Source organism: Suncus etruscus, chromosome 17, assembly GCF_024139225.1.
Source record: "Suncus etruscus isolate mSunEtr1 chromosome 17, mSunEtr1.pri.cur, whole genome shotgun sequence".
Lineage (NCBI taxonomy): Eukaryota > Metazoa > Chordata > Mammalia > Eulipotyphla > Soricidae > Suncus > Suncus etruscus.
In genome coordinates, this window is record NC_064864.1 from 51,091,317 (window position 1) to 51,114,132 (window position 22,816).

General features: G+C 37.0%; 1 protein-coding gene across 5 annotated transcripts in view; it reads right to left on the reverse strand.

The window, feature by feature from the left end:
* Nucleotides 1–22,816, reverse strand: part of SORCS1 (sortilin related VPS10 domain containing receptor 1) — a 656,026-nt gene that overhangs the window by 268,589 nt on the left and 364,621 nt on the right. The window lies entirely within an intron of this gene.

Genomic DNA, 22,816 nt, shown 5'->3' on the forward strand with positions numbered 1-22,816 from the left:
TAATCCCTTAGTATTAGGACAATTTATCTCTGTTTAGAAAAGCATAATCTTAGGTTTATAGGCTGCAGTTATAGCAAGATGAAGAGGTTGAAGCTGCTTATTCAACAAGAGACTCTCAGTACAGATTCTGACTCATATTTTTATAAAATAGAGTAGGCTCTAAGATTCAACATTTTATCAACTTGCCTAGATGAGAAGTTTAAGAAGCTAGTACTTATTTGGTCACTTTGTTCCAGTTAATCTTTGGAAGATAGAGTGACATGACCTTTAGAATTTCCATGTATTTCAGGGAAAACCAGTGTTATCAAAATATTCAATGATGGGATCATCATGTCTAAGTACAGTCCATGAGTAGAGCAGTATATGGGGATATCATTCTCTCTGAACATGAGAGGATGGAAGAAGCATTTCTTTGTAGTGACTTTGCTAAGGAGCATCATTTAGAAAATTTGAATGTACCTCTAAGCAGATTCAAGCATCAAATTTTGCTACTTGTGCCACTGCAATGATGAGCAGGATAAATGTATTGCTACTTTGCATTTTCTCTACTGGAAAATAATCATCCAGAATATATAAATAAATTGTGAGTAAACTGAAGCATCCTGCTACTGGTCTATATGGAATAGCCAAGAGCCAAGACAAGGAAGAGCACCCAGTTGCGGGAATGACACAGCAGAATTAAAAAAGTACATAAAAGACATCATTTCTATTCTCTTGTCATAGTGGATATTACTGGCAAATCTCATTTTAGGATTAAACATTTTTAATGGGACTCTTTACATTCATTTGTTCATTAATTATTTTTGAGTTCTTTCTTGGAGTCATAACTAAGAACTTGGTGTACAAATAAAATTTGCTTTGTACCTTCTACAGGAACTCTTTTTAGACTTTTAACAAAATATCAAGCACTGTGCAGTGTGTGGCCCAAATCAAAACTAAAACAAACAAAAAAATCCCCCCCATCAAGCTTATCCTATAAAACTATATACCTTGCTATTATGAAATAAGCTGAAATGGAATTCTATTTTACAATTTAACTTAAAATGTGACATATCATTCATCTTTACCCCTGTTCTGTTCTTTGCATCTAATCTGAGATTAATGATTCAGATTTAAAACTTGAAATGTATTCAAGGTCTACAGTGAACTCAACATTTAGTTGAGTTCCTAAAACACATTTACTCGTGTTTAAGAACACTAGTGAAAATGAAATCTTCAAGTAAAACAATTAAGTCATATTTGGAAAATGTTGAAATAAAGTATAAGGGCTATAGGATATAAATATAAAGAGCTAGTTTCCAGTTAAAAACCACCACTAACTAGGCCTCAGATACAAAATATTTATCTTCTCATTCATCCATGACAACATTTTTGTAAAAATAAAGTTATTACATACATATATCTTTTTATAGCAGCAAGGTAGAAAGAGAAAATGTTGTGGATAGGTATTATCCAATTTCAATACAATTCTATCCCAGATATTTCTTTCAGTTCTTTGTAATTCCCCTGAGTTGGAATTGTATGATAGAAATACATTGAACTATGGGGGAAACTTTGTATTTATAATAAATGGAGTCAACTGGGTAAGGTTTGATCATCTTCTGGGCTTTATTATATGAGCTTTACCAGTTCCTATTGGTTGCAGAGTAACAGAATGTTGACATGACTCTCCAGGGGGCTAGATAACTTTCCACTCATTTTGCCACATACCTTGTCTGTATCAAGGCCCTTAGGGTAGGAAAAGAGAAATATTGTAGCTCCTGGGAAATTTTAAGCCCTCATACAAGTACAATTTCTTCAAGTCTATAAAATTTCAAATACTAAAGTAAGGGAAAGGAGGGGGGATAATTTATCTGCAGAAATCACTTTCTCTGCAGATCAAAGAATTAATTGTATTCTCTCTGCCTGTGTGAAGAAGAGGTGGGAGGAAGAGGCCATTTCTACAAGAAGAGGACAGAGCTTTCTGTCCAACATTTATTCACTAAACAGAAAAGGAAAACGTCAAGATCCATTTACTTTTTACTTTTTTTTTTTTACTTATTTACTTTTTAGCAGATTGAGATATCTTGTCTCATTCCTAACACAGACTTTGCTTCTGGTTAGACTATGGCGAGTTTCTACCAAACAACTGGATCAGTAGAATTTGGCTTCCCCCTCAAAAAAATGTCAGCAGCGTCATATCCACAGAACAACTGAAGATGGGAAAATCATAATAAAATGCGGGGGGGGGGGGGGGAGAGATGGTAACACCTCTGGACAGAGTTGTATTTTCAATGAGCACATCTTTTGCATGTTTGTTTGGAGGCCACATCTGGCAGTGTTCAGGGCTTCTGCACTCAGGAATTACTTTTGACTGTACTTCAGATGCTGGTGATGGAACTTGGTTTGGCCAAATACAAGGTACTTTTCTGTCTGCAAAATGTACTTACTCTCTCTGGCTTTCATGAGCACATCTCAAAGCTATTTTTCTGCCATAAATGCCAGTCTTCATCGGGTAAATGGGGGATCTCGAGGACAAACTACTTCCCGCTTTAAATGTCATAATCACAAATCATAGAAAAGAATTTGAGTTTACCTTAAAAGTGACCATCTAGCAATGTGCTGGGAACTGATCGCATTTGACCCGCAAATGGCTCAGAGTCTGCTTCCTGCTTCTTTCTCAGCTTGCTAGGGAGCCTGCCAGCTTTGCCATGGGTAGAACCGCTCTGCAACTGGCAGATTCCTATCAGGAAGTCACTGGAGAACTCTGTTGATAATGAATCTGGGTTGAAACTGTAGGCGATGTTCCAAATCTTGCCTGATTATTTGATTTATTTTAAGTTTTTATTTGCATTGCCACAGAAGGTGATTTAGTGAAAAATGATGTTCTCTAGTGGTCTATGTTTCTTTTTTTTTTTTCTTCCAGAGAAACCATGCCTTTCTATTTGCAGGTCACTCTTCTTATTTAAGCAAGAAAAAGAAGTAGACAACAAAGAAGAATACATCCCACCGGTTACACTGGGCATTAAGCCAGAATTACAAGTTCTGCAGGGGTAAGAAGCAATAGATTTTAATTGGTGCCTTGGGGTAAAGGTCAGCTTTCTTGGAACAATGGGCATCTATGGTGGTAATGGACTGAGTCCTCTGTGGGAGTCTGTAAATGTCAGTAATGTACTTTCAAATGGAAACACAAAAGCCTGGGTCTCACAGAACAAAAACAGCATTAGTCAGTAGAGAAAATATGGAAATCTGTTAGTTAAATAATGCATTAAGAAAGCATAGAAGTGGGGGCCGGCAAGGTGGCGCTATAGGTAAAGTGTCTGCCTTGCAAGCACTAGCCGAGGAAGGACAGCGGTTCGATCCCCCGGCGTTCCATATGGTACCCCCAAGCCAGGGGCGATTTCTGAGCGTTTAGCCAGGAGTAACCCCTGAGCATCAAAGGGGTGTGTCCCCCCAAAAAAATAAACCAAGAAAGCATAGAAGTGGTCTCACACAAACATACTACATACTATACATTCAAAGAAAAGCAGACTCAATCAAATATGAAACAAATGCTTTCCTAAGTAAGACCCAGCAACTTTTCCCCCAGCAGTTCAGTTCTTTTCCTTGACATCCTCTGAAATTCAAACGCTATAATTATTTGAATCAAGTCAGAAGGGTTTGGCTCAGAAAACTACATCCATTGCAGGGCAATTTGGGTTAGTTTGGAGTACAAAATATTGGCATTTATTAAGAGACTGCAGCTGTTCTCTTTCAAGGAAATATGAACCACTTGTATAAATCAGTGTGGGAAAAGATGAACTAGTCATTACTGGTGTAGCAAGGCACCTCCTGCTACTCTACAAATACTTGAACACTTCTTTTGTTACCATATTTTACTCCATACTTCACTGTCTCAAGAAACTCATCTACTGTCAGATACCTATCTCCATGCTCTCTTACACATACAAACAAAGTATAAGTGGCCTAAAGATAATATCTGGGTAAAGGCCAATTGCTTAGCAACAAGTATTGTCCCACAAGCACCACCAGGGGACACTCTGGAGCACAGAGTCAGCAACCACTGAGCCCACCCCAAATGATTAAAAAAAAAAAAAAGGTTAAGAAGTCTGAGTTTTCTGGCCGTTGAGGTGGCGCTAAAAGTAAGGTGTCTGCCTTGTGAGTGCTAGCCAAGGAAGGACCGCAATTCGAAGACAGCAGTTCGATCCCCAGGCGTCCCATATGGTTCCCCCAAGCCAGGGGCAATATCTGAGTGCTTAGCCAGGAGTAACCTCTGAGCATCAAACGGGCATGGCCCGAAAAACAAAACAAAAAATGTCTGAGTTTCCTAAGCATCCTGAATAAGATGCATAAACTGTCAAAGGAGCACTTTAGCAGCAGACTATTAGAATGTGAAATATATATTATCAAGTTATTAAGATGTTAAGAAGTGAAAGGTTCAGCATCTAAGTAATGGCAAGTAAATATTCTCCCTTCTATCTCCATATTTGAATGGAGATAATTTTTGTAAATGACCCGACCCCCCCCCCCTTTTTTTGCCTGTTCATAGTTCTGCTGCTCAGCTGTCACTAAATGTTGTTTCAACTAAATTGCATTTTCCTGCTTGGATATAGATCTCTGAGTCATGCCTTCATCAGGAAATCAAGTCCTCTCAGAAAACTTTCCTGTCTGAAACCATGACACTCTCCAGACTCTTCAAAAGGTCCTTTTTAGTGTGGGACAATCCATCATCTATACTGTACTGCTCATTAACAAATCCCTGTAAGTAAGATGGGAATCTCCATAATGGAACACTTAGTATGTTGATAGAATTCAATTAATGTATTTGCAAAGAACAGGGTACAATTAGTGAGCAAAATGGATTTCTTCTTGGAGGGAGATGAAGGTCACAGCTGGCAGCTCTCAAGGGCTACTCCTGCCTCTGTGCTCTAGGGTCACTCCTGCAGCTGCTGGAATAGTACCTATATACTTCAGTATAAGCCAACCCAAGTATAAGCTGACCCCACCCCCCAATTTTATCCTAAAGACTGGGAAAACTTAGTGACTTGAGTATAAGCCGAGGTGGAAAATGCAGCAGCCACTGGTACATTTCAAAAATAAAAAATATATACCCAAAACACAATTACAATAATTGAGAAACCAGTAGGTTAAATGTTTTTCAATATTTATTGCTAAAGAAAACCTGTAAATTAGCAACAATAACTTAAAAAATTTAAATAAAATGCAGAAAACCGTAGCTTAACAGGTAATCAAGTTAAATCATAAAAGTTAAAATCTTTCAAAACTGGATTCTTCCTTCTCATCATCTGTATGTTCAAACAGAGCTTCAGCTGTATCTGATGTGAGGGTATCAGCATAAACATTGTCATCATCACCGAGTTTGCAGATATCATCACTGCTGTCAGTCTCATATAAAGCACAGAATATTGTGGGTCAAATAGTTCAGTGGCATCCAGTTCAGTTCAGCCACCTAACTCTTCAGCTCAGTTGTGACTTGTAGACTGAGCTGAAGCACTGCCCCCTCCAGCGATGGCAGAAGATGACTGGAGACTACATGCACCGAATCCAATAAACTAAATTCAGTTTTTTTCAGCTTATAATTGAATATATTAAATATGTAGTGAAAGAGATTAAACTGGGGTGCAAATCAATTTCCTTCACACATGCAAAATCTCTGACCCTGATTTCTTCTTAAAATTTTACCTCCAAAACATCTTACTGAATGATACTGAGTATAGAAAATATTTAACTACATTTTTACTTGAATAATTATATATTTTAGGAGGTTTCATACTTAGTGTTATTCAAGGCTTACTCTTGGCTTTATTTTCAGGGCATACTTTTGGCTGTGCTAGAGGGTAAAATGTAATGTCAGGGATCAAATCGAGGTCTATCATATACAAGGGAAGAACCTTCCCTCCTCTCTCATACTATGTTGCTGGATATGTTCATTAAGTTTTAATAATGTTATGACTTCTCATTTATTGAATTTATAAAAAAGATCGAGAAAAAGTTTATAAAAAGAAAAAATATACTGTCTTCTTTTTTTGGGGGGTTGGATCATACCCAACAGCGCTTTGGGGTTACTCCTGGCTCTATGCTCAGAAATTGCTCCAGGCAGGCTCAGGGGACCATATGAGATGCCGGGATTCAAACCACCATCCTTCTGCATGTAAGGCAAATGCCTTACCTTCATGCTATCTCTCCGACTCCAATATACTGTCTTTTTTTTTTAATTTTTATTTTCCCCTTTTATTTAAAGATTTGTTTCTTTCTTGTTTATTAATTTTTTATTTTTAATTATGAAAACAAAGATGCAAAGAAAGAGGACAAGGAAAAGTTACAGTGGAAGGACAATCACCCATAAACAGAATTCTCAGAAATTTCATTGCTGATATCTGAACTTTGAACTTTCAGCCAAAGAACATTAAGAAAAATAAAACAGAACCCATGTACAATTACTTTGTCCCACAAGTCCCCAGATTGTAATGCATAATATTTCTTAGAGCACACAAAGCAATCTAAAGCCATAAAACTTATGTAACTCCTTAAACATTGAAAGCAAAGTACTTTTTTACATTTCCATGGACATGCATATTAGTTTAAGTAACCTCAAAAGTTTAAGTGCGTTGTTTTTCTTAAGGATTAGAAACAAAGGAGCACAGTAAAAATGGTGTTAGAGTGGCAATTATTGTTTGCATAGGCCCACCAAAATATGAGGGACATGAAAAGAAAAAGCCTTGGCCTAAATACAAGGAGACCCTACCCCTGAAGTTTCCTGGCATAAGACCAACTCTAGGCTCCAGGCAAAACACACAAGATTTGTATGTTCCAATCTCTATTAGATAAGAACTTATTTGTATGTATAGTATTTTCCCATTTTAATGTGCCTATGCAAACAAGGAACAATGCCATGTGGCGTTATTGGTGCACATGGGGGCCGAAAGAACAAGTCCGGGCGGTGGCGCTAAAGGTAAGGTGCCTGCCTTGCCAGCGCTGCCTTGGACGGACCCCGGTTCGATCCCCCCGTGTCCCATATGGTCCCCCAAGCCGGGAGCAACTTCTGAGCGCATAGCCAGGAGTAACCCCTGAGCTTTACCGGGTGTGGCCCAAAAACCAAAAAAAAAAAAAAAAAAAAAAAAAAGAACAAGTCCAAGAATCCCCATGACATGGTTTAATCATAAGCATTAAACTGAGGGACTCTTTCACCAAAATTCCTTATTGAACAGCTCACAAAGAGAAAACAAGATAAAAAGTGGGTAGAATCGTCACTGTAAAAGAATACTTAGTAAGAGTTATAGCTGTCAAATAAAATACACATAAAATATTCAAAAGACATATGTGTCCATTTTATGTCTTTTGAAATAGTTGGGGGTTGTTAAATCAAATGCACGACTTTTGGTCTGTGATTAGGTCTGTGCAGTACTGAAGTTAAAAAGAGTAAATGTGGGGTACTGATGGTTGGGGGTGAGAGAGTTAAGGAGTAATAATTAGCTTTGTGGGGGTGTGCAAAAGGGCAGAATCTGTTGGGCAGGAGGTCGATCTTGGTGCCTAACAAGTTAAGAACTGAGGGTAAGGAGGGTTAATTAAGGGGAAGATAACGAATCCAGATTGGGAGACTAGGGAGTAGAAGGGACTCTGGTGTTGGGGAGGGGCAATAAATTAGAGGAGCTATATAAATTGTATAGCTGAATTGTTTATGGATTAGGCTTGGCAGTAAGAGAGGACCACTGTATAGCAAGTCACGTCTACATATGCACTGATTTTAGAGACCTATTTGAATATTATCCTCCGTATCTAAAGCTAAAATTCAATTGGGTCATGAATACTACTTTTATTCATAGTCAATATACTTACATATCAGCACATTTTAAAATTCAACATGTGTACACACTTATCTATTTCATACATAAAAATCAATCAAAACTGAGTACACTGTAGTCTATGAACAAAGGTTTCTAACAACACTGAACACAGAAAGGTTCCTATCAACATTGAAAGACAGTTTTCATCTTTTTTCCTTTTCGTTTGATAAATATTTGCTTTCTCGGTGAAGTCTTCCTTGGGTACCCAAAGATAGAGCTTTATGTACATAGATATTAAGACTAATAAATTCCAAACCTTAGAATGATTGCTGATGTGTTGATTGCTTATTCCAGACTACAAAATTCTTAAGAGCAGGAACACAGTCAATACTTCTTCGAGGACATGGTCTATACTTCTTTCCTATATCCTAGACATTTAATAATTTTGTCTGGTAGCCTAAGTTATGGTCATACAATCTGCATGATAATAACAGTGAGACTTTGCAGAATGTCAGGCACCACTCCTATGTGTTTTCTTTGCTTTGTATCATTATTACCTTATAATAATTATACCACTCTTATCCCTGTTTACTTTACAGATAAAGTCAATACCAAAGAAATGAGCAAATAAAATCTTGTTTAAGGTATATAACTAGCATCTAATTTAGTTGGAACCTAGCCAGGCAAACAGACTGCAGTATCCATTATAAGAATTATTGCACAGCTAATGACTTCACCAGGCAAAATTTTGCAATGACCATCTTCAAACAATGAAAATAGTACAACTGCAATTGCAAATAGGCACTGAGTTGTTATGTCAACAAATACAGAAACGAAACAGTATACACATAAATCCCACAGAGGGATGGGGCAGCAGCCAGAACAGGCAGTCTCCCAAGACGACATTATTACATTAAGTGCAACAGCAGCAATGACATTTGAATCTGCTTCTGGGGAACAGGGGTGCCTAGATCTAGGTCTGCTACTCCTACGCACTCGAGTCATAATTGTGTTTTCCTCCATGGCAAAACCAATTTCAGCCACAGCCATCAACATCTTTTACCCCCTCGGAAGCACTCAGGAAGAACAGAAAGATAAGAGTAAATTGGAGTCCCTTGAAAATCTTAATAAGTAACCTGATAAATTGTCCCTTCTCTCTCTGAGAGAACTCAAGAGATTCTTGATCGGATGCTGAAAATATTTATGAATTTTTTTTCTGTCGGCCTTGTCTTCATTGCTCTATTTTGATTAGCTCTCATCACTTTTTTTCTTACTTTAAATTCTTTGTAGAAACCTATGCTTATCTTCCTTTCTGGCTTACCATTTGCCCGCTTTCTCCTTTTCCTTCTTTTTTTTTTCTGGGAGACATTGTGTATCCAGGGTGTTTTATTGTTTCCCATTGTTTGGTTCCTTGGATTCATCCACATTGTCATTTTCTCTAATATAGGCAAACTCATTTCCTGGTAACAGATGCTGTCAATCATGGCAATGTTTAGTATTCTAGTCCCTGAACAAACACCCACAAATGGAAGCAGCCTTAATAATGACAGTACTCTTTCATAGTCATTAATTAATATGACCTCACGGCAAGTCTTTTATCTGTGAAGGCCTAAGCCCACTGTATGACCATCTAAAGTTATTTTGTTCTGCAGAAGGTATTGTTAAGTAATTGATGCAGAGGGATGTGGGATGAGTGAGAAGTTGGGACCGAGTAGATCTGGATGCCTAGAAAAATAGAAGGAAAATACCATCTGATCTCTTGGTCAAGAGTAGAATCAAATCAGAAAATGAGGGGCAAAATAGGAATGACTTAATTCCTAAGGTTGATGATGCTCTTTTTATTTCTCCACAGAAAGACAAAGTGGTTTTATTAAAGGTTCATCAACACTGACTTTTTGTTGACAAAGCTAAGAGAAACTGGGGGCAGATCTGATATATGGGAGTGAAACATCCCTATCCTAGTAAATATGGCAAATCCATAGCTGCAGCCATTCATCTCCATCAATCACCAGAACAACATAGGCTGATAGCTGGAAACAAATGTTCTAGATACAATATGTCAAACACCGGATGATGGAAGCATCTATGACACCACAGGAAGCATATTATAAGCACACAGACCAGAATGTTGAAAAGACCTCTGACCATTTTCAAATGCAGAAAAGGGAACTCAGAACCAACCTGGAATAACGCATTTGACCTTCATGAAAGGGTAATGGATGGGAGTTTAACATTAGGCCCGGCACACTTCAGAGAGCAGGCACTCTAATATTAGAGAATAGAGAGAAGGGAAGGAGCAAAAATAAATGAATAGGTGGATAACTGTAAAAATGTTTTTTCTATTTAAATATATGTATTGTAATGAAAGGATAGTATAGCATGTGGGACACTTGCTTGTACATGGCTGACCCAGGTTCAATCTTGCACCCCTAACCCTCACTAGGAGTGATCTCTGTGTACAGAGATAAGAGGAAGCCCACAGCTCTGCAGAGAATGTAAATGTAAAGTAAATAAATTAAATAAAATTAATAAAATAAATTAAAATCTGTTTTCCAAAATAAAGAGAAAGAGATCATTGATTGTACATCTCTGAAAAGGTAAACAACTCCTTATACAAGGTTGCTTTCCTGTCTGGGCTTAGCTGTCCCATCTTACTATGGAAACAACCTACCTTCTGTAATCTAGGCAAGGGTACAAGAAACACACAGCTTCTAGATAAATCTTCTTATTTAGAGACTGACTTAGGATCCAACTTTCTCCTGACTCAAGCCATTTGTTTAAAGAGAATGTAATTAAACTGCAGAGTCTTAATTATTTCCCTTTTGGTAGAAAATAGTCTGCAGAGTGCTAGCATGTTTAAACTCAGAAAAGGACTATACTCTTTGCATCTAACACTTTTCTAGTTATCTATATAGCTAGCTACCATTCTTTCTCTAAACCAAAATGCTGTAAACTTGATATACATATTTTGCATACAGACAATTGGGATTATAACCAGTAATGTGTTACTATTTAATGTTTTCAATGACTATTATATGTGATAAACACAACATGTTACAAATGAGGCATAATAAATAAGTGATGTTAGTTATGTAAGTTTCTTTTAACAAGGAAAATAATTTTACCTTAATTCTACATGAAATAAAACAGTAGACTTATCTGATAAATTTGATATCTAATTTCCTTGGTTTTTTTTTTCTCAGTTGGTATCTGACAGACACACACATATGTTTCAAAAAAATCAAATAGGCACTAGAAGTTAATGCATTGTACTCAAAGACTGATATAATTTGCATGTAATCTTTTATGACTGTTATCAAAGGGTGTTTTATTTAAATTGCAAGAAGTATACAACTATTCAAGTGCAGTTCTGTATATAGAAGGGGATGGCAAAATCAGAGTTTCTGTCCAACTGTGCTTCCTGGAGTCCAGGAGATGCAGAAGATTCCCAGGACCAACTAGGGATGAAGAAGGAGTTTGCTACAGGCATTGCTTCTGGCACTGTGCTCTAGTTTCAAACATTTCATTTTGCAGTTATTATTCTGTAGCTTGTTTGATACCTAGAAACTTAAATGACTGTTGTAAAGTTACCCACCAGGTTAAAATGCAGTTGTGACATACTATCCTGGAGTTGATGTGTTCGTTTGTTTCTTTGAATGTAGCACAAAGAATGTAGCACACATAATGCTTGATGAACTGAAAACAGTATCAATATTCTACAGTACATAAGAAGGAGAGAGAGAGAGAGAGAGAGAGAGAGAGAGAGAGAGAGAGAGAGAGAGAGAGATCACAGTCTTCAGCCAACAAAGGTCAGGCTAAACATAGGGAAGTAAAAATATGTTAATTTTATTGAACTTTGGAAAATGTTACTTTTAAAGTACTGTTTAGTTTATATTTATTTATGAATAAAATATATATTATTTTAAAGAGATTAGAGGCAAGTGTAAGATCTTGTATACAAAGGGACACATAAAAGAGCTAGTGTGGATGAGCAAGTGTTGAGTGCATGCCAAGGGAAATGTCATACACCCCCTTTGATGTATTATACAATAAGCTTGTTCCCCTTTGCCTTGCCAGATAATGTTGAGTGAATGTTATGCATAGTCCTGGCACTTTAAATATTAATCATCCTCTTCTTGGCTAGGAAAGATAAAATTATACATTATGACCTAGAAATGACTAAAACCTAGGGGGTTTTCTTTATTATTAACCTTGTTTATTCTTTTGAAAGAAATAATTTCATAATTAAAGAAAATGCATGAGACAAAACTGAGTTCACAGTGTAATATTTCTTTTCAATTTTCAGCTTCAGCTTTGAAGTTCTAAATTCTGTATAAATCCTCAGCCATATGCTAAAGATCTCTTGTATATACCACAATTCTATGCTTGGCATATCAGAGACTACTAACTAATTAAAGCACTTTATTCTATCAGTGACCTTGCCATCTATAGAGAAAATAATAAATCATTAATTAACCATAATAATAAGAGAGAAAGTTCTTATATGTCTCAGAAGTAAGAAAAAATAAAAAAAAAATTCTTGAATAGAATTGAGATTATAGATAGGTGACATTTAATTTTTTTTTGAATGAGATTAAATTTTTACACATCAATACATGCATCTTAGGTAACTCATTAAGCTCTTTTATTTCAACAGTTGTGAAATAATAAAAAACAGTAGAAGCTAAATACTTCTAAGATCTTTCCTTTTTTTTTAATTCAATTACTCCATATTTTTTCCAAAGAGAATTTGGCAATCAGCATACTAGTAGTCACATACATAAAATAGCAACCAAACAAATCACCAAAAGTATGAAATATCTCATAGTATTATAAGTTGAGAATAAAATGTATTTAGTAGAAAATCAATATCTAGTTTGGTAATTAAAACCAAAACCTCTGGTTCACTCTGAGGACTTCAAGGGAAACTTCTCCTGTGCCTGTCTGCCTGTGTTTCTGAATACCTGAAGGTCTTCTCAGAGGCTTAGGGAGCGCACTCCCCAAAAATCTGCATTTTGCAGCTGCCCAGTGAGTAAATTCTGGCTGTGGGGGTCGCCATCCAATAAGCTGAGCATTCTGGCCTGTGGAGGCTCCACCCTGCTGTGCCTTTGTTCTCTCTGAGGACTTCAAGGGAAACTTCTCCTGTGCCTTTCTGCCTGTGTTTCTGAAAACCTGAAGGTCTCAGAGGCTTAGGGAGTGCACCCCCAAAAAACTGTCAACTAGAGTCAATGACCCCCAGTACAACATGCAGGAAAAACCACACTACAAGCGTGAATGGGGAAACCTCGCAGGCAAACACCATGCACAGAGAATGAAGATGAAAGCTCAGATGACCTAATAAATTCCAACCACCTGATTAAGCTCTCGAATAAGGAACTTAAAATAGCAATATGGAAGATGTTTGAAGAACTCAAAGAAAGCATAGATCGATCTGAACAGAACACAAAGACAGGAATCAGAAAACTCCAAATTGAAATAACAGATCTGAAAAACATGGTAGCTCAACTGAAAACCTCAATGGATGGCCTCGCCAGCAGGGTAAATAGCAGCTGAGGAGAGAATCGGAGTACTGGAAGATATGATGCATAAAAACTCAACACAACAGAAGAAATTGGAAAAGAACCTTAAGACAAATGAACAGGCAATGGAAACAGTACTCAAGGAATGCGAACAGATGAAAATACAATTCTTTGATAAACTCAACAGAAACAACGTAAGAATCATTGGAGTCCCAGAGACAGATAGGAGATCTTCAGAAAAAATCAACTGTCAAAGACATCATCAAAGAGATACTCCCAGAGTTAAAGACTACATGAAATCAAATCCTGCATGCCCGAAGAGTACCAGCTAAAAGAGACCCAAAGAAAAACACCCCAAGACACATCCTCATTACAATGAAACATCCCACAGATAGAGATAGAATACTGAAAGCAGCAAGATCAAAAAGGAAAATTACATTCAAAGGAACTTCCCTAAGATTTAGAGCAGACATGTCACAAGAAACTCTCAAGGCCAGGAGAGTGGTGGGATATTGTGACAAGACTGAATGAAATGAGTGCCTCACCGAGAATACTGCATCCCGCCAGACTCATGTTCAGGTTTTAAGGAATGATACATAGCTTCATGGATAAACAACAGCAAAGATACTTCACAGATGAAAAATCAGCCTTAAAGGAAAACTGAAAGGTCTACTTTAAGGCAAGAGAGACCAACAAACACAGCAAACTTATCTACAAAGATGGCATTAAATCCTATGACAATCATCTGCCTCAATGTCAATGGACTAAATTCACCAATTAAAAGACACAGAGTGGCAAAATGGGTCAAAAAGATGAATCCCACCTTCTGCTGACTTCAAGAAACACATCTGAGTAGTAAGAACAAATATAGACTCAAAATCAAAGGCTGGAGGAAAATCATCCAAGCAAACAACACCTTCAATAAAGCTGGGGCGGCCATATTAATCTCTTATGACACCAACTTTATACTCAGAAAAGTGGTAAGGAACAAAGATAGACACTATGTGCTAATCAAGGGTTATGTGCAACAGGAAGAAATCATACTATTAAACATATATGCACCCAATGAGAGACCAGCAAAGTATCTAATACAATTACTGACAAATCTGAAAGAAGAAATCAATAATAACACAATCATTGTGGGAGACCTCAACACGGCCCTATCAACACTTGATAGGTCAACCAGACTGAAACTGAACAAAAGCATACTAGCCCTGAAAAGAGTAATGGAAGAAAGAGAACTAGTAGATATATATAGGACACTCCATCCCAAAAATACCTGGATACACATTCTTCTCCAATGTACATGGGTCATTCTCCAAGATAGACTACATGCTGACACATAAAACATACCTTCATAAAATCAAGAGGATAGAAATCTTGCAGGCTACCTTTGCTGACCACAAGGCTCTGAAATTAGATGTAAACTACAAAGCCACACAGAAGAAAAACTTTAACAATTGGAAATTAAACAGCCTGCTACTGAACAAACAATGGGTCCGAGATGAAATCAAAAATGAAATCAAAACTTTCCTGGAAACAAATGATAATGAAGACACAAACTGCCAGAATCTATGGGACACAGAAATAGCAGTCCTGAGATTTATAGCTCTACAAGCACACATCAGGAAGGAAGAAGAGGCATACCTTAATAACAATGACACAGATCAAAAAATTAGAAAATGACCAACAAAAGGAACCAGAAATAGGGAGACAGAAGAAAATAACAAAGCTGAAAGCAGAAATCAATGAAGTGGAAAACCAAAAAACATTCCAAAAGATCAACAAAAGCAGAAGTTGGTTCTTTGAAAAAATAAACAAGATTGATAGACCATTGGCAAAACTCACAAAGAAAGTGAAAGAGACAAATCTGATAACCCATATTAGAAATGAAAAGGGGGAGATCATGACAGATATTGCAGAGATTCAATGGGCAATCAGAGACTACTTTGAGAAACTTTATGCTACTAAACATGAGAACCTAGAAGAAATGGAAAAATTCTTGGACACTTATAACCTTCCACAGTTAAGTAAGGAGGATGTAGCATATCTAATCACCCCCATCACTACTGAGGAAATTAAAACTGTAATCAAACATCTGCCCAAAAAGAAAAGCCCAGGCCCAGATGGATTTCCTAATGAACTTTTTCAAATCTTTCAAGAAGAGCTACTACCAATCCTAGCCAGGCTCTTCCATGAAATTGAAAAAATGGGAAAACTCCCAAACAGCTTTTATGAAGCCAACATCACCTTGATATCAAAACCAGACAGAGATGCTGCCAAAAAAGAAAATTACAGACCAATATTCCTGGTGAATGCTGATGCAAAGATCTTCAACAAAATCCTGGCAAATAAGATCCAATGCATCATCAAGAAAATCATACACTACGACCAAGTAGGTTTTATACCAGGAATGCAAGGATGGTTTAACATCCATAAATCTATCAACATCATATACAACATCAACAAGAAAAAAAATCACATGATCATATCAATAGACGCAGAGAAAGCATTTAATAAGGTCCAACACCCATTCTTGATCAAAACTCTCAGCAAGATGAGAATGGAAGGAACCTTTCTCAATCTAGTTGAAGCCATCTACCAGAAGCCAGTGGCAAATATTACCCTCAATGGAGAAAAACTAAAAACCTTTCCTCTAAATTCTGGTACAAGACAAGGCTGTCCGCTCTCACCACTCCTCTTCGACATAGTACTGGAAGTTCTTGCTATAGCGATCAGGCAAGAAAAAGATATCAAGGGAATCCAGATAGGAAAGGAAGAAGTCAAGCTCTCATTGTTTGCAGACGACATGATACTCTACTTAGAAAACCCTAAAGACTCTACCAAAAAGCTTCTAGAAACAATAGATTCATATAGCAAGGTGGCAGGCTACAAAATAAACCTACAGAAGTCAATAGCCTTTTTATACACCAATAATGATAGGGAAGAGATGGAAGTCAGGAAGGCAATCCCATTCACAATAGTGCCACACAAACTCAAATATCTTGGAGTCAACTTGACCAAAGATGTGAAGGACCTATACAAAGAAAACTATAAAGCCCTGCTCCAAGAAATAAGAGAGGACACACGGAAATGGAAACACATACTTTGCTCATGGATTGGCAGGATTAACATAATTAAAATGGCAATACTCCCCAAAGCATTATACAGATTTAATGAGATCCCCTTAAAAGTATCTATGACATTCTTCAAAGAAGTGGGTCAAACACTTATAAAGTTCATGTGGAACAATCTCAAATAGCTAAAGCACTCCTAGGAAAAAGAAAAATGGGAGGCATTACTTTCCCAACTTTAAACTGTACTACAAAGCAATAGTTATTAAAACAGCATGGTATTGGAATAAAACCAAACTCTCAGATTAGTGGAATAGGCTTGAGTTCTCAGATATTGTCCCCCAGACATACAATTACCTAATTTTTGACAAAGGAGCAAGAAATCCTAAGTGGAGAAGGGAGAAGGGAAAACCTCTTCAACAAGTGGTGCTGGCAGAACTGGTTAGCCACTTCCAAAAAAGCAAATATAGACCCCCAGTTAACATCATGTAACATCTTTAATCCAAATGGATTAAAGACCTTGATATCAGATCTGATACCATAAGGTATATAGAACAACACGCCGGTAAAACACTCCATGACATTGAGACTAAAGGCTTCTTCAAGGAGGAAACTGTACTTTCCAAACAAGTGGAAGCAGATATCAATAGATGGGAATACATTAAACTGAGAAGCTTCTGCACCTCAAAAGAAATAGTGCCCAGGATACAAGAGTCACCCACCATGTGGGAGAAACTATTCACCCAATTCCCATCAGATAAGGGGCTAATATCCAAAATATACAGGGCACTGACAGAACTTTACAAGGAAAAAATCTAATCCCATCAAAAATGAAGAGAAGAAATGAATAGATGCTTTGATACAAAAGAAATACAAATGGTCAAAAGGCACATGAAAAAATGCTTCTCATCACTAATCATCAGGGAGATGCAAATCAAAACAACGATGAAATACCACCTCACACCACAGAGATTGGCATACATCACAAAGAATGAGAATCAGTGCTAGCGGGGATGTGGAGAGAAAGGAATTCTTACCCACTGCTGGTGGGAATGCTGTCTAGTCCAACCTCTATGGAAAGCGATATGGAGATTCCTCCAAAATCTGGAAATTGAGCTCGCATTCGACCCAGCTATTCCACTCCTAAGGATATACCCTAAGAACACAAGAATGCAATACAAAAACCCCTTCCTCACACCTATATTTATTGCAGCACTATTCACAATAGCCAGGTTCTGGAAACAACCAAGATGCCCTTCAGCAAACAAATGGATAAAGAAACTGTGGTACATATACACAATGGAATATTATGCAGCCGTCAGGAGTGATGAAGTCATGAAATTTTCTTATACATGGATGTACACGGAGCTCGCATTCGACCCAGCTATTCCACTCCTAAGGATATACCCTAAGAACACAAGAATGCAATACAAAAACCCCTTCCTCACACCTATATTTATTGCAGCACTATTCACAATAGCCAGGTTCTGGAAACAACCAAGATGCCCTTCAGCAAACAAATGGATAAAGAAACTGTGGTACATATACACAATGGAATATTATGCAGCCGTCAGGAGTGATGAAGTCATGAAATTTTCCTATACATGGATGTACACGGAATCTATTACGCTGAGTGAAATACGTCAGAGGGAGAGAGAGAAATGCAGAATAGTCTCACTCATCTATGGGTTTTAAGAAAAATAAAAGTCATTTTTCAACAATCCTCAGAGACAATGAGAGGAGGACTAGAACTTCCAGCTCACTTCATGAAGCTCACGATAAAGAGTGGTTAGTGTAGTTATAGAAATAACTACACAGAGAACTTCCACAATCATGTGAATGAATGAGGGAATTGGAAAGCTTGTCTGAGGTACAGGTGGGGGTGGGGTGGGATTGAGGGATTTGTGACGTTGGTGGAGGGAATGTTGCACTGGTGAAGGGGGTGTTCTTTACATGACTGAAACCTAATCACAATCATATATGTAAGATGTAAGATATATATGTAAGATATATGTAAGATGTTTAAATAAAAGAAAAAAACCCTCTGCTTAAAATGCACACAATGTTTTTTTGATTTTGGCATATACCAGGAGACCCACAAGAATGACCAATGATCTATGTGTTCTGAGGTGCTATAGTTTTATTTATAGACAAAGTCTTTGAATACTCAGTGAGAATGATAGTAATAAATGATGTTAACATAGAAATCTGAAGGAACTGGGGGATAGAGTGGCCACAAGAAATACAAAGAACACACACTCTCTATTTTTATTGATAAGGAAAAACAGTCTACCATGCAAATGTTAAAACAATCAAATGAATTTGTTGCCCCAATTTGAACACATGACAAAAAAATATTTTCCTCTTTTGATTTCTTAATGAATTTTACTTGAGAATTTGATCTTTGTAGATAATTTTGTATTATTTTTGGATTTTGAGGCCACACCTGGCAGCACTCAGGAGTTATTCCTGGCTGTCAATCAGAACTCACTCCTGGCAAACTTGGGGGACCATATGGAATCCTAAAGATTGAGCCCAGGTCCATTGTGGGTTGGCCAGTGCAAAGCAATTTTCCTATCACTGTGCTATCGCTCCAGCTCCTGATCTTTTGATATTATTCATTATCTTGATGAGGAAAAACAACTAAAATTGGTTGGGGGCAATAGGTTAAGTATTACAAAAGAAACAAACAGATCATAATGCAGTTTGCTTTTTAAGCAGAATAGAAACTAATGAGAACTTAAGAGTAATGCTGAGATTTCAGCATAAATTTTTCTTATTTTTCTTTCTTTGATGTTCATATTAGTTCTTCCCATCATTGTCTAATTTATAACTGTTCCATGTATTGTTTGTATCACTACAATTGTTCTTTAAGTTACTGGTTAAATCACCTCTTCTCATGGCATATTATATGTATGGAGCTGATAAACTACTGACAAGTACAGCCTTGAGATTTTTCAAGAAAGGGGTAGGTGAGTATTCTCTAACAGAGCTTAGTGACAGATAACTAGGTCTCTTTCCTCTGCACTAGGATCTACTCATCTTTGTCTTTTTGAATTCTGATATATTGTCAAGACCAGGGACAGGATTCCTTTGAAAGAGAATGTGCTGAGCTTTGTAAATACCTGGGAACATCACTTCGTCATACTCATTAAGATTTCCTAGCATCATCTATTATGAGATTATAGTGTCTAACTGGACAGACATAGCCACAAAAAGCTGCAGTAATATACATCAGGATTGCACTGAAATGAACCAATGGTTGATCATCAATTTAAATTTTAAATAAAGACCTGCTTTGTTTTGGACACTGTTGTCAGTAATGCTCCTAACAGGCTGCCTGCAAAGCTTGGGCATGATGCCCGCCATTGGAGGCACACTGATTGAAGAACCACACTTGTCCTCACAAGTACCTAAAAATAGCAATAATAAGAAGGCAAAATAGGTTTCTGGGAACATAAGACAGGTATCCTGACACCAGTTTTATTCCATTTACTCCTACTGATTTGAAAAGTAAAGAGAAGTATATAGTACAAAAGATGTTAACTTGCTAGATAGCACCCTAGAGATTGAAAGAATTAATACAACCATTTAAAGGAGCAGCCTGCCTTTTATGAGGATCCCCAAGTCCTAGGAGAATTGGAGTAAATTTGAGTATCTTTGTTCTGCCTAATTAACAGAGTCTGGTATTTCTTTCCTTTTCCTTCTCCCCTCCTCTTGTAGAATTTTTCAAATAGGAACTATCATAGATAGGAACAAATCAACTGACACTTTAAAATGTAGTGTGTCTTTGGTTTAAGTATGTCCCTTTGCAGGGGAAAGCACATACTTCATGGTGATAAATTCACCTCTTATGTAGAAAAACCATACACAAATATACTGCTGTGTCAACTTTATTGATTTTCATACCATTCTAAAGACCTTCATTGTCCTCCAATACTTTTTAAATCTATCAGGAACTCAGTAAGTGACCCTGAAGGCCTCATTTATCTGTAGAGGAATATATCCATTTTCTTAGGTTCACCCATAAATAGTGTGATTTAAACAGCAGATCTGCTTTGGATTCTAGAAAGTAATCTGCTCAGAGAAAGCTGAACCCTCACAGTCATGGACAATGCAAAGACTAGTTCTCTTTCTCTGGCAATGAGGTCTGCCAAGTTTTCACTCCAGCTGAAAGCCATGGCCACTAGTCCCTGTTTAGGTTCTCCAGATAAAAAAAAAGGTGAAGAATGCAGCCTAACTGACATTGATATACTGAAGAGGAGATGTACTTGACAAGGCAATTTGTGGTGTTCCAATAAAGCTTTCCTTTTAATACTAGGAATTAGGTCTAAACGAGAGCTAGTTGTGCTTATGTAAACATTTTGGTGTCTACAAATTACCACAGCATGCAACTACAGATGAGTTTCTGTAGTCCTCAATATTGGCATCTTAACCCCTTTTCATATTCCTCTCTACTGGCATCTTATTTAATACCATTAATAGAGCAATTCTGAGGTCACCTCCTTTAATATTGTCTTTGTCAATTTACTATAAAAATATAAATGACTCCATGAAAGCAGCAGATTGGAGGAAGTGGAATTCAAAGATATTTTTATTATAAAATGTTATATAGCAGGGGACTGAGAGATAGCATGGAGGTAAGGTGTTTGCCTTTCATGCAAAAGGTCATTGGTTCGAATCCCGGCATCCCATATGGTTGCCTGAGCCTGCCAGGAGCGATTTCTGAGTGTGGAGCCAGGAGCAACCCCTGAGCACTGCTGGTTGTGACCCAAAAACCAAGAAAAAAATGTTATATTTCAAGGACCCTTTGGATGGTCTTATGGAAGTGAAATGCTGGGTGTTTTTTGTTTGTTTGTTTTTTGATTTTTGATTTTATTTGCACCAGAAGTAGCATAACACTTTACCAAATAAGCAGTTTTCTGATTGCTGAAAAAAAAATTTAAATTAAACAAGGAGAAATTTATAGAAATTGACTAAAAGGAAAAAAGCAAACAAACATGTGCACAAAGAATCAACTATGTCTTGCATAAAAGGATGCAAGTTAAGTCCCTCGATTTCATAAATAGCTGACACACCCATTTGCTTTGGTGGTTGCCAACCCTGATCTATAAACTAGTACCAGTCTAGAAAAATTTCCTGCCAGAGAAAAATTTCCAGTCCATAGAAAAGTTATCACTGCTTAACTGATAGTGGCATTTTAGCAGCTAGTTTGCAAGCCAATTCTAGTCCACAGGTTGACAAACTCTTGTTTAGAAAGCTACTGGTTTAGAGGTAATTGTTGATATCAGTCTGATAACAGTCAATAAGGGGAGGCAGTAATGTTAAGATGATCATTTTTGAGCAGTATTTGACTTTTATACTGTAGTCATCAACCATTTTGGCAGTTTAACTCTAAATTAATTAAAATTAGATGAAAAGGAAAATGTGATTCTTCAGTAATTTAATTTCTATTTTAAATACTCAGTAGCACAGTGGTTTCTACCAAGAACACTGGACAGCTTAAATGTATTATTATCACTGTATAAAATACTACTGAGCACTTCTATTTAGTAGAGGTGCATCACCACTATTTCCAATAATTATATAAAGGAGAATAAAGATGAGAAAAGAATAATAAAAACTAAAGTATACATTCAGTTTTACCTGCTCTCTGCTTAATACTCAAAAAGCCTTATTTCACATGATCTGCAAAATTTTCCCCCTGAGGTAAATACAGTGCTATAATAATGACTGTTTAAACTTCGTGACATTGTGCTTACAAAATTAAATAAACCAGTACCATTTCCACATTTGTATTTTGGGTTAGTTGTTTCTTTTTCCTCAAATTATCTGACAAAACCTAGGCTCAACTGGAAAATTATATGAAAGCTCTTGAAAAATTTAGAGTCAGAGAGAGTATTATATATAATAAGTGGTTTTTAATAGGCACCCAAGGAGTATTTTGTTTTATTATTCACTTACCTTAGTCCCAAAACAGAGCAACAGTATTAAGGCCATGACTTAAATTTGGGGGCATTATCTATTTATATATTTAATGATGATTATTAGTTTATGCAGATTTCTGATTGCTGAACAAAATTTGCCTTCAAATAAACAGGGAGAAATTATAGAAATTATAGGAGTTGAATAAAAGTTTAAAAATCTAATAGGCTAGACAGAATGCCGTCTAGTCCAACCTTTGTGGAAAGCAATATGGAGATTCCTCTGAAAGCTGGAAGTTGAGCTCCCATACAATTCATCTATACCACTCCTAGGCATATACCCTAGGAACACAAAAAATACAATACAAACATCCCGTCCTCACACCTATATTTATTGCAGCGCTGTTTACAATAGCCAGACTCTGGAAACAGCCTAGATACCCCTCAATAGATGAATGGCTAAAGAAACTGTGGTACATATATGCAATGGAATATTATGCAGCCATCAGAAGAAA